This window comes from Pan paniscus, chromosome 4 (assembly GCF_029289425.2).
Source record: "Pan paniscus chromosome 4, NHGRI_mPanPan1-v2.0_pri, whole genome shotgun sequence".
Lineage (NCBI taxonomy): Eukaryota > Metazoa > Chordata > Mammalia > Primates > Hominidae > Pan > Pan paniscus.
In genome coordinates, this window is record NC_073253.2 from 85,253,226 (window position 1) to 85,266,247 (window position 13,022).

At 34.4% G+C, this 13,022-nt stretch overlaps 1 long non-coding RNA gene across 1 annotated transcript in view; it reads left to right on the forward strand.

Moving 5' to 3' along the window:
* Window positions 1-12,762, forward strand: part of LOC112439842 (uncharacterized) — an 84,838-nt gene extending 72,076 nt beyond the window's left edge. The window contains exon 5 of the long non-coding RNA XR_008955594.1: window positions 9,765-12,762. This is a non-coding gene — a long non-coding RNA (uncharacterized LOC112439842). The remainder of the gene's footprint in view (window positions 1-9,764) is intronic.
* The last annotated feature ends 260 nt before the right edge of the window (window positions 12,763-13,022 follow it).

Below are 13,022 nucleotides of genomic sequence, written 5' to 3' on the forward strand. Positions count from 1 at the left end.
TATATACCAGTAACGGGATTGCTGGGTCAGATGATAGTTATGTTTTAGCTCTTTGAGGAATCGCCATGCTGCTTTCACAATGGCTGAACTAATTCACACTGCTACCAAGAGTGTATTAATGTTCCTTTTTCTCCACAACCTCACCAGCATACTAATTTTTGACTATTTAATAATAGCCATTCTAGCTGATATGATATAGTATCTCATTGTGGTTTTGATTTGCAGTTATCTAACGGGCAGTGATACTGAGCTATTTTTCATATGATTGTTGGCCATATGTATATCTTCTTCTGAAAAGGGTCTGTCCATGTCCTTTGCCCACTTTTTAATGGGGTTTTTTTCTTGTAAATTTGTTTAAATTTCTTATAGATCCTGGATATTAGACCTTCGTCAGATGCATAGTTTGCAAATATTTTATCTCATTCTGTACATTGTATGTTTACTCTGTTGATAGTTACTTTTGCTGTACAGAAGCTTAGTTTTATTAGATCCTATTTGTCAATTTTTGCTTCTTTGGAAATTGCTTTTGGTGTCTTTGTCCAGAAAGCTTTTCCCACTCCTATGTTCAGAATGGTATTGTCTAGGTTGACTTCCAGGGTTTCTGTAGTTTTGAGTTTTACATTTAAGTCTTTTTTTTTTTTTTTTTTTTGAGACGGAATCTCGCTCTGTCACCCAGGCTGGAGTACAGTGGCACGATCTCGGCTCACTGCCATCTCTGCCTCCCAGGTTCAGGCCATTCTCCTGCCTCTGCCTCCCAAGTAGCTAGGATTACAGGCATGTGCCACCATCCCTTGCTAATTTTTTGTATTTTTAGTAGAGACAGGGTTTTACCATGTTAAAAGATTTTTTCCCAGTACTTTAATAATGAAATAAGCAGTATTATTTTTGAAAATTTTATTTTCCAATGCTTTGTTTCCACCCTATGGGAAAAAAATCAGTGATATTGTTGAAGTCATTGATTAACTGAATTTTTATAATTAAATTTTAAATAATTTTGGTACTGTGTTCACAATTGTCTGAGAATAATGATAGTTACAGATAGTTACATTTCTTGGTCAATCTATCTAAATTTGATTTCTTTTTATTTTCTTATTACAAACACTGAGACCATATGTATATTGTTTAATACTGGTAAAATTCATAGATTGCTAACATTCTTAAAATTGCCTGATTTCAGAGAATAAAAGAATTGCTGATGAAATTGTTTTCTGTAGGTTATTAATAGATAACTAGTTTGTTTTCAATACAGAAATATCCTTTTGTCTCTGAATGTTCTAATAGTTTTTAAAAACCACAAATTTATGTTAACTATCAACATTGTCTGCTTACATTGAGATGATGATAGACTTATTTTTAATAATATTAACTGGGTGAATACATTCAGTTCTGTGGCAAGTCAAACTCGCACTTTTAGATTAAAATAAATTTGGTCCAGATTTTTTTCACAATTTTGTGTATCATTGTATTAGATTTGCTAATATTTTCTTTGGGATATTTCATCTATCTTTAATAATTAAAATGCCTTTGTCAGGTTATTAAATCAAATTTACATTGGCCTCATAAAATAATATCAGTAGTATTCAGTTCAAATTATTTTATGTTTATGTGGTGACTAAATTTTTCATGCATAAGTTATTCATGTGTTTTGCTTAATTTCCAAACACATGGGGATTTGTTTATTTATTTATTTATTTATTTATTTATTTATTTATTCATTTGAGACGGAGTCTTGCTCTGTCATCCAGGTTGGCGCGCAGTGGCGTCATCTTGGCTCACTACAACCTCCGCCTCCCAGATTCAAGCGATTCTCCCACCTCAGCCTCCCGAGTAGCTGGGATTACGGGCACCCACTATAATGCCTGGCTAATTTTTAAATTTTTTGTAGAGATGGCTTTTCACCATATTGGCTAGGTTGATCTTGAACTCCTGACCTCAGGAGATCTGTCAGCTTCAGCCTCCTAAAGTGCTGGGATTACAGGCGTGAGCCACCATGTCCAGCTGGAGATTTATTTTTTGGTTAACTTTTTGTTATTTTTCTTCTATTTTAATTCCATATGTAGAGAGATCATAGCACATATTTTAAAATATTTGTAATTAAATGGGGCTTACTCTGTGACCAAGCAAATTGACAGTTAAATATTCTGAGTACATTGAAAAAATGTACTTTTCAGTTGTAGGATGCATTATTTCATATATGTCAAATTTTGTATTAGGCTGTAAAATCCTACATCTTTTTAATATTATAATATGCTTGCTGTAAAAATTTTTGAGAGAAGTATGTTAAAAACTAACTTTTTATGGGCTTGAATATTTATTCTAGTTTTCAAATTTTGTTTTATGTACATTAAGTGCATGTACATGCAAAATTAAATATTGTATTTCCAGGTAGAATTAAGTTTTGATCATTAAGGTGCAACCTTGCTTTTCCCTCGGTTAAATCTTTCTCTAAAGCCTTCTTCATCACACTTACAAGAGTTAAACTAGCTTTCATTAGTGCTCACATACTATATATGTTCGATCCTATTTGTTTTCCATTTTTCTTATCTTGTAGTAGTTGGTTTCTTATAAATTACGAAGCGTTAGTTATTTCTTTATATTCCCTCTGGAAAACATTTTTGATTTAATTATAAAATTTACTTAATTGAACGGATTATAATTACTGATATATTTGTTTAACATTTGCTTTCTATTTACCATGTCTTTACCATATGACTTTATTTCCTTACTCTAATTTGGATTGTTAAATTGCTTTTTACTTCTATGTAGTTTTGTAGTTATACATTATTTTAAGCTTCTTAATGAGGTTAATTGTAGATTTTAATTTGCCTCTATAGTTCTTTCAACTTACTGGGTAATTAAATGACACCACAAAATTTCTATTTGAATTTCCATCCTCCCATTGCATATGGTACTATTGTTTATTATTATATCTATCTATCTTTGTGTTCATACACATCTACTGTGCACCTATGTGTATGTGGGTCGTGTTATGTGAGTGTGCATTATACTCCACAAATCTGTTTTGACAGTAGTACACATTTAGAAGTAGCACATTTTATACTTTCTGCTGCCCTTTATTTTATGTTGCATCTCAAAACTTCCATATTAATTCATGTTTCTTCTGCCTAAAATAAACCATTTAAATAAACCATTTAAAATAAACCATTTAAAACCTCATAGTAATATGAGGCTAAAAATAAAAAGTTATCTGGTTTTGTTGATATTTTGTTTCATTCGTTTTTGAAGGATATTGTCAATAGGTATAGAATTTTAGGTTGATAGTTTATTTCAGTACTTTAAATATTTTATATTACTATTGTCTGTGATCTAATTTTGAATGGCAATTAAAAAGCTGACAAACTCATTTTTTTAACCATTTGATGGAAATCTGTCCTGTTCTTCTATATGATTTTATGAGTTTGTCTTTGGTGTTTTTAAGTTTTACCAGGGTCAACATGAGGGTAAGGCACGTGAGGCATGTAACCTGAAGTTATAAGTGGGGGACTCATTCTTAAGGCCATGCAAGTGGACACACCTTTTTCTATATGTGAGTACATATGTGTTGCATATACACACATATATAGTCTAGCTTTACTAGTTTTCAGCAGGAGAATTATTCTGAACCACCTACCCTACCATTGTCAAATTAGATATGGTATAATACTCAAGATTTTTATATCATCATCTACAGTATTGTTATTAAGTGTGCTGTTGTAGTTACTTTTATTACCATTACATTTATTTTGATAACACTCAAAGTGAAATTGTCAAAAGTTTGATTCCACAAAGTGTTATATTTTGGATGAGTGGACCCTTCAAGCAGACATATTATTCATAGGAAACCAGTTCATGCTAAGACAGTCTGAAACAATTTTAATTTTAGGTGCACAGACAAAGGTCCAACACACAGAAATAAGATTTGTCTGGTTCCTGCAAAAAGATAAAGAAAGTGAAGGACGGAATTGAAAAAATGAATTGAATGGTAATTATCATAGGGGTGTTTTGGGGTCCTTGTGAGTTGTTTAAGAAAAAAAAAACAAAGACAAAGACATTAAATTCCCTTAAACTCTTTTTTCACACTATGGGGGCTAGGAAGTATGGCTCTCATCTGACCTTGTAAACATAGACAACCGTTTTGGTACATCACTTGCATTACTGCTAGTGTGCTCTAGTTTTATATTTTTGTTTGCTTAACATTCCAAGCTAATCAACTGTTGATCACTGCTTTCCCATTTTCAACACTTATCCCACCACTGCTCTCATAATCTGGCTTGTCCTAGGTATGCTGATCTGGACACTCCCATTCTACTAACATTAAGAATCTTCTGCAATAATTGATTTTACTCTTTGGTCCTAAGTTCCCAAATTGGGCCATTTAATTGTTACCAATGTCCCTTACACTGTTGGCAGTTTCTCCCAGATTAAATTATTTCATTCTACTATAAATTCATGTTGTACTGTTCCCTTAAACCATCTCTATTCAAGGTAGCCCGATACTATAATCATATTTTAATGAAATCCACATGCTGAAGGCATTACAAATAGAGCTGAGTATATCTTCAAAATAAATTATCTGAAATACCTAAATAGAAAACAAAGATAAAAAGGATAGAAGACGAGAAAACAAAAAAAGAAATAAAGAATAAACTGTAACCTGGTGTCCCTTTAAAAAATATCTTGAATCCTATTGCATGCCTAGTTCCTAATACGGAAAAATTTCGGAGGAAATTTATACATCATTGGTCACTCTTTCTCTCTGTCCAGGTACTCTTTCTGGGCTGAACATTTTGCTTTTTCTGTCGTTTGGCATTATTCTGACTCATGCTCTTTTTATCCATTTCTTTCCCCTGGAAATGTTTTTTTGGTTGGCATTTCAGGATTTCAAAACTGTTAAGTGATCCTAAGTTTACTCTAAGGACACATTTATTTCTCCAGACTCTTTTGTGAAATGAGATCACCACAGCCATATAACTGGATTTGCTTTATCACTCAATCAATACTCCTTTCACAGAGAGGTGGCCGGAGAAATCTCAGGGAAAGCAGTGACTGTAAGGGAAAATGAGTTTGAATAGAAATGGAGGCACAAGGGCATAGAGAATTCTCTCTACAGTAATCTAGAGAAATAAAGAAATATAGTATGAGAATCATTGCACCTACAAAAGTTATCTCTTCTCTATTTTTTAACATCTTTCTTTTTGTACTCTGTGTATGTTTATTTATGATTCTTACATCTATCCAGTGCTGTCCCATTTATTTCCTTTTCTACTTTATTTTGCTGTTGTACTGAAGAGATCATCAACTCCAATTTGTCTCTCTGCCTTAGTTACACTTTTCTTTTTAGGTAAACTCTTAAAAGTTAACAGAAGCTAGAAATTAAATTTAAAATGTTTCATATAAATGTATTTACACGAGACTTCCAAATACATGCATGTTTTTATATACTTTTACAACTCTGATTGCTGTGAAAGCATTATTAATTGTATTAATAATTCTATATTATAAATAAGAAAACATAGATGTTGAGAAAATTACTTATCATTCAAACAACTTGAATAAAAAAAGGTAAGTTATAGATTAAAACCCCTTAGTATAGTTTAGGGATTTTGATTAATTTCTCCAAAATTTATGGTATTCTTGTGTTTTATTCTAAAGCACAAATAAAAAATAAAACTAATTAATAATCTTATGGCAAACAAAAAGTGTTAGTTTCTCACTATATCTATTTCAATGTCTTCCAAACAATTTAAAACATCAAAAAGTATAGGAGCATTTTCTTCAAAAGCAGGTAACCGTACTCTCATTATTATTATTTTTTTTTCACAACTTTGACAGTAGCCTTCTACACTGAACTTTGAACCATAGACATGTATAGATGTACAATTTTAGGTGAATTCTTTGAAACTAAAATGATGTAAACAAGGACCACAACAAAAGTTTAGAAATTAACAAAATAAAAGAGCCATTTTCTCAGTACTTTGAGTGAGTTTGGAATTTTGACTACTTTGTGTTTGAATATTTGTTTGAAATGTAAAATTTTGGGGTTATACACAATTTAAAATTCAGCTAATTCATTTATAATTTTAATTAATATTTTGTTACAGCAAAAGCAAATTCGATTTACAATAATTTCATTGCTTTTTTTATTATTCCATATTTTAAGGTTAGCCAATCATGCCTTCTGCTATAAACTAATTATGTAACCTCTAATGGAAGTCGGAATGAGCATGCATTTGAAACAAAGACTATTGTGATGGTTAAATTTATGTGTCAACTTGACTGGGTTAAGGGATGCCTAGGTAGCTGACAAAACATTATTTGTATGTCTCTGAAGGTGTTTTTGGGGAAAAAAAATGACAACTGAATCAGTAGATTGAGTAAACAAGTTCTGCCCTCACCAATGTAGGTATTATCCATACATATGCATTGTGTATGTGTGTGTGTATTCTATGTTTAGTTTTCACTTTTCCCAGAGAGAACAAAATCAAGTCCTGAATAGAATTCTAAAAGATACGTATCTACAGATATTCCTGAATATGCCATTTAATCATGAAAAATATTTAATGTCCCCAGAAAGTCTAGGTATATATTTTTTTCTACTTTTATTTTAGGTTCAGAGGGTACATGTTCAGGTTTGTTACATAGTTAAGTTGCATGTTGCTGAGGCTTGGTGTACAAGTGATCCTGGAACTAAGAGAGTCACTATAGTACCTGATAAGTAACCTTGCCACCCACACACCACTTCCCTCTCTCCTCCCTCAAGCAGTTCCAAGTACCTGTTGTTCCTATCTTTGTTCCCATGTTTATTCAGTATTTAGCTTCCACGTACAAGTGAGAACATGCAGTATTTGGATTTCTGTTTCTGCATTAATTCACTAAAATATGGGCCTCCAGCTCCATCCATATTGCTGCCAAGGACATAATTTCATTCTCTTTCATGGTTGCAGAGTATTCCACGGTGTATATGTACCATATTTTCTTTATCCAGTCCACCATTAATGGGCATCTTGGTTGATTCCATGTCTTTGCTATGAGAGTAGAACTCCTGTGAACTGCTATGGGTGCGAGTTTATTTTCGTTTGGGTGTAAACTCAATAGTGGGATTTGTGGGTCGAATCATAGATCATAGTCCTATTGTAAGTTATTTGAGAAATCTCTAAACTACTTTCCATAGTGGCTGAACTAATTTACTAATTTACATTCCCACCAACAATCTGTAAACATTTTCTTTTCTCCACAGCCTCAGCCTCACCAGCATTTTTTTAAAATCTTTTAACAATAGTCGTTCTGACCGGTACTAGATGGTATCCCATTGTGCTTTTGATTTACATTTCTCTAGTGATTAGTAATATTGAGCATTTTTTCATTTGTTGGCCTCATGAATGTCTTCTTTTGTGAAATGTCTGCTCATGTCCTTTGCTTATTTTTTTAATGGGGTTATTTGCTTTTTCTTGCTGATTTGTTTAAATTCCTTATATATTGTGGAATTAGACCATTGCCAGATATACAGTTTGCAAATCTTTTCTCCCATTCTGTAGGTTGTCTGTTTACTCTGTTGATAGTTTCTTTTGCTGTACTGAAGCTCTTTAGTTTAATTAGATCCCACTTGTCAATTTTTGTTTCGGTTGCATTTGCTTTTGGAGTCTTTGTCATGAAATTTTTGCCAGAGCCTGCACCCAGAATGGTATTTCCTAGCTTGTCTTCAGAGATTTTATTGTTTTAGGTCTTATATGTAAACAATAACCATCTTGAGTCATTTTTTAATATGGTGTAAGAAAGCAGTCAGTGTCAGTCTTCTGCATATGGCTAGTGTAGGCATATTTTAATTAAGTATATAGTAGGTATTATTAGTAGTATAAGTAGGTATTACTAGTATTAATATTTGATATTTACTACTCAAATAAATTTTGCTCAAATTTTCAATACGAGAAAAATAATATTTTTAAGTCTTACCAGGCATAATTGTGACATTTCTCTATGTAGTTTTCCCCTTAATGTAATGTATCTCTTTCCATCTGTTTCTAATATTTATTAATATTTGTATTTAGCATTATTTTAGAAAATAAATTTAGTTGTAGGCTTGGTGGTTGTTTTCATGGTATGTTTATTTTTTGTTTTCTTTCTTTTTTTCCTGACTCTCTGTGTTTACCTTGATGAATGTTGATGATCATATGTACTTGTTAGGAAGCACTTGATTATTATTCACGTCTTGTGACAAATGGCACATTATGTGAATGAATGGTTGTTTCTACATTTAAATAGTTCCATTAGAAGTAATAACATATGTAATACAATGTAATACAATATTGAACTAATTTCAAATGATTGTTTTAAGCTGCCTATGAAAAGAACAATTACTACTTCTCTATTTTTTTGAGACGGAGTCTGGCTCTGTCGCCCAGGCTGGAGTGCAGTGGCACGATCTTGGCTCACTGCAACCTTCGCCTCCTGGGTTCCAGCAATTCTTCTGCCTCAGTGTCTCGAGTAGCTGGGACTACAGGCACACGCCACCATGCCTAGGTAATTTTTGTATTTTTAGTATAGGCTGGTCTCGAACTCCTGACCTCGTGATCTGCCCGCCTCAGCCTCCCAAAGTGCTGGGATTACAGGTGCAAGCCACCGCACCCGGCCTACTTTTAAAATTTCTATTTGCCAAAGCAAATTGTGATTTTTTTTTTTCTTGAACCATTCTAATAGATTTTATCCATTTGATTAGGTTCATTTCAATGAAAGAGGAACCTGGCAATACTGTATAAAGTGTTTCTGTGAGGTCCCATGAAGAAAGAAAAGATCAGGAAGAAAATAAACTTTATTTGAAACCGTTATGTTTAAAAATAGTTCATTACAATTTTAATTATTCATTTACCAGAGCAAAATTCTAGTATTATGGCATTCTGTCAAGTTCTGTAATTTTAATTAAAAAACTATTTTAGAAATATGTACTATGTGTAACTTCACTTTGTATGGAATCTGGATGACACAGGATTCATAAGCCTTGGCCTGTGGAGAGATTGCAATTGCATAAAACCATGTATAAAGATATTCAAAGGATATTTTAAGGATATAATTTAAGTTCTAAATGGATAACAAAGTACATGTAACCACAATTAAAAGGAAGAACAAATCGATGTCTGATCCTTTGAGATGAGAGGATTTCAAGAGATTAGAGCAAGAGCACAGATAAAGCATAAGCTAAAGGAAAATACAGAGCATAGAAGGAAATAGTGTCAGTATCTCAATAACCAAGGTAAGGAGCTTGAATTTAACCTAATAGGACAATCATTTACAGAGTAGGATCAATCATAAAAGAAAGAGTGCCATATTCAAATCTGTTAGGTAAATGTGGCTGGCAGGTTTATATGGCAACTTGGCTAGACTGTAGTCCCCAGTTTTTCACATACAAGCATCCTTCTATTTATTGCCCTTCACTTTATTGTGCTTCACATATACTGCATTTTTTTCATATTAAAGGTTTGTAACAATGCTGCAGCAAGGAAGTTTATTGGTGGCATTTTCCCAATAGCATGTGTTCATTTTGCAGCTCGGTGTCACATTTTGGTAATTTCCTACAATATTTCAACATATCTAATGATTATTATATATGTTATGGTGATCTGCAATCAGTCATCTTCCATGTTACTATTATAATTGGTTTGGGCCACCACAAACCAAACCCATATAAAATGATTAACCTAATGAATAAATGTTCTGTGTGTTCTCACTGCTTCACTGACCGGTCATTCCCTCATCTCTTTTCCTCTCCTTAGGCCTCCCTATTTCCTGCGACACAACAATATTAAAATTAGGCCATTTAATAATATAAAATAGTCTCTAAATGTTCCATGGAAAGGAAGAGTTGCAAGTCTCTCGCTTTCAACTGAAAGTCAGAAATGATTAAGTTTACAGAGGAAAGCATGCCAAAACTCAAAGACAGGCCAAAAACTAGATCTCCTGCATCAGTTAACTACATTGTAAATGCAAAAGAAAAATTTTGGAAGGAAGTTAAAGTGCTGCTCCAGTGAACTTTATGAATGATGATAAAACCAAAGAGGCCTATAGATGATATGGAGAAAATATTAGTGATCTGGATAGAGGATGAAGCAAGCCATAGCATTCTTTTAAGCCAAAGCCTAACCTACAACAAGGCTCTATTCTCTTCAATTCTGTGAAGGCTGAGAGAGGTGAGGAAGCTGCAGAGGAAAATTTAAAGATAGTCGTAGTGAGTTCTAGAGATTTAAGGAAAGAAGCTGTCCCCATAACATAAAAGTACCAGATGGAGCAGTAAGTGTTGATATAGAAGCTGCAGCTAGTTATACAGAAGATCTAGCTGAGCTAAATGATGAAGGTGTCTACATTAAATAACAGATTTGTATTGTAGATAAAGCAACCTTCTGTTGGAATAAGATGTCATCTGGGACTTTGATAGCTCAAAAGAAGTCATTGCCTGGTTTCAAAGCTTTAAAGGACAGAATGACTTTCTTGTTAGGGGCTAAAGCAGCTTGTGATAAGTGGAAGCCAATGCTCATTCATCTTTCCATTAATCCTAGGGCCCTTAATAATTAAATTTACTCTGCCTGTGCTCTATCAATGAAACAACAAAGCCTGGATAATAGCACATCTATTTGTAGCATGGTTTACTGAAGATTTGTACGCATTTTTGAGATGTACTGCTCAGAAAAAAAGATTTCCTTCAAAATATTACTGCTCATTGACAATGCACCTAGTTACACAAGAGCCCTACAAAGAGATCAATGTTGTTTGCATACATAACACAGCATCCATTCTGCAGCACATGGATCAAGGAGCAATTTTGACTTACAAGTGTTATTAGTTAAGAAATGTACTTCATGGCTCACGCCTGTAATCCCAGCACTTTGGGAGGCCGAGGCGGGCGGATCACGAGGTCAGGATATCGAGACCATCCTGGCTAACACGGTGAAACCCCGTCTCTACTAAAAATACAAAAAATTAGCCGGGCGTGGTAGCGGGCGCCTGTAGTCCCAGCTACTCGGGAGGCTGAGGCAGGAGAATGGCGTGAACCCGGGAGGCGGAGCTTGCAGTGAGCCGAGATCGTGCCACTGCACTCCAGCCTGGGCGACTGAGCGAGACTCCGTCTCAAAAAAAAAAAAAAAGAAAAAAAAAAAAGAAATGTACTTCATAAACCTATAGTTGCTATAAATAGTGATTCCTCTGATGGACCTGTGCTAAGAAAATTGAAAATCTTGTGGAAAGAAGTCATCATTCTAGATGCTATTAAGAACATTCATCATTTATGGAAAAAGGTGAAAACATCAACATTAATAGGAGTTTGGAAGAAGTGGATTCCAAACCCCATGGATGACCTTGAGTGAGTCAAGACTTCAGTGGAGGAAGTAACTGCAGATGTTGTGAAAATACCAAAAACCTAGAATTAGAAGTGGACCCTGAAGATCTGAATAAATTGCTGTCATCTCATGATAAAATTTTAATGGAAGAGGAAGTGCTTCTTATAGATGAACAAAAGGAATGGTTTCTCTAGTTGGAATGCACTCATAGTGAAGATGTTACGAACATTGTTGAAATGACAACAAATAATTTAGTGTATTACATAAACTTAGTTAATAAGGAAGTAGCAAGGTTTGAAAGGATTGACTCCATCCAATTTTGAAAGATGTTCTATTGTGGGTAAAATGCCATCAAACGGCATCACATGCTACACATAAATATTTCATGAAAGGAAGAGTCAAATAATGCAACAAACTGCATTGCTTTCTTATTTTAAGAAATTGCCGCAGCCACCCCAGTCTTCAGCAACTACCATCCTAATCAGTCAGTAGCCATCAAAGTTGAAGAAAGACCATACATCTGAAAAAGATTACAACTCACTGAAGATGATAGTTAACATTTGTTAGCATGAAGCATTTTAATTAAGGCATGTATGTTTGTAGACATGATGCTATTTCACACATAATAGACTAAGGTATAGTGTAATCATAACTTTTATATGCACTGAAAAACCAAAAAAATTGTGACACCTGCTTTATTGTGATATTCACTTTAATGTGGTGGTCTGAAACTGAACCCACAATATCTCGAAGTTATGTCTGTAAACCAATATGCGTTTATTGCTGTGAAAATATTTTGTATATGCCATTAACGTCTACAATTGGTTCACTTTAAATAAAGGAGTTTATCTCCGGTAATCTTGGTGGTCCTCATCTTTTTCCTTTTTTTTTTTTTCTTTTTTTGAGTCAGAGTCTCACTTTATTGTCAGGCTGCAGTGCAGTGGCGCGATCTCGGCTCACTGCAACCTCTGCCTCCCGGGTTTAAGCGATTCCCCTGCATTAGCCTCCCCAGTAGCTGGGACTACAGGCATGTGCCACCACGCGCAGCTCATTTTTGGTCTTCATCTTATCAGATAAAAAGCTTAATGACAAACCTGAATTTCCCGGAGGAAAAATAAATTCTGCCTCAAGACTGCAGCACAAGCACCTGCCATTGAGTTCCCAGGCTGTTTTTGGCTTGTTTTATAGAAAAGATACTGTTCATTCCCCACAGCCTCATAAGCCAATTCCTTGAAATAAATCTCCCTTATGCCTATGCTCATTTCCATAGACACAGAGAACCATTTGACAAAATCCATCATTCATTACTAATACAAACTCTCTTAAAACTAGGAATACAAGGAGAATGTATGGAAAATCTAATGAAAACACCATACTTAATAGTGCAAGACTGAAGGCTTTCCCCCTGTGATATGGTTTGGCTGTGTCCCCACCCAAATCTCACCTTGAATTCTAGTTCCTGTAATCCACACATGTGGTGGGAGGGACCGGATGGGAGGTAACTTAATCATGGGGGCAGTTACCTTCTGCTGTTCTTGTAATAGCAAGTGAGTTCTCAAGAGATCTGATGGTTTTATAAGGAGCTTTTCCCCGCTTCAGTCTGCAGTTCTCCTTGCTGCCACCACATGAAGGACATGTTTGCTTCCCCTTCTGCCATGATCGTAAGTTTCCTGAGAACTCCCCAGCCCTGCAGAACTGTTA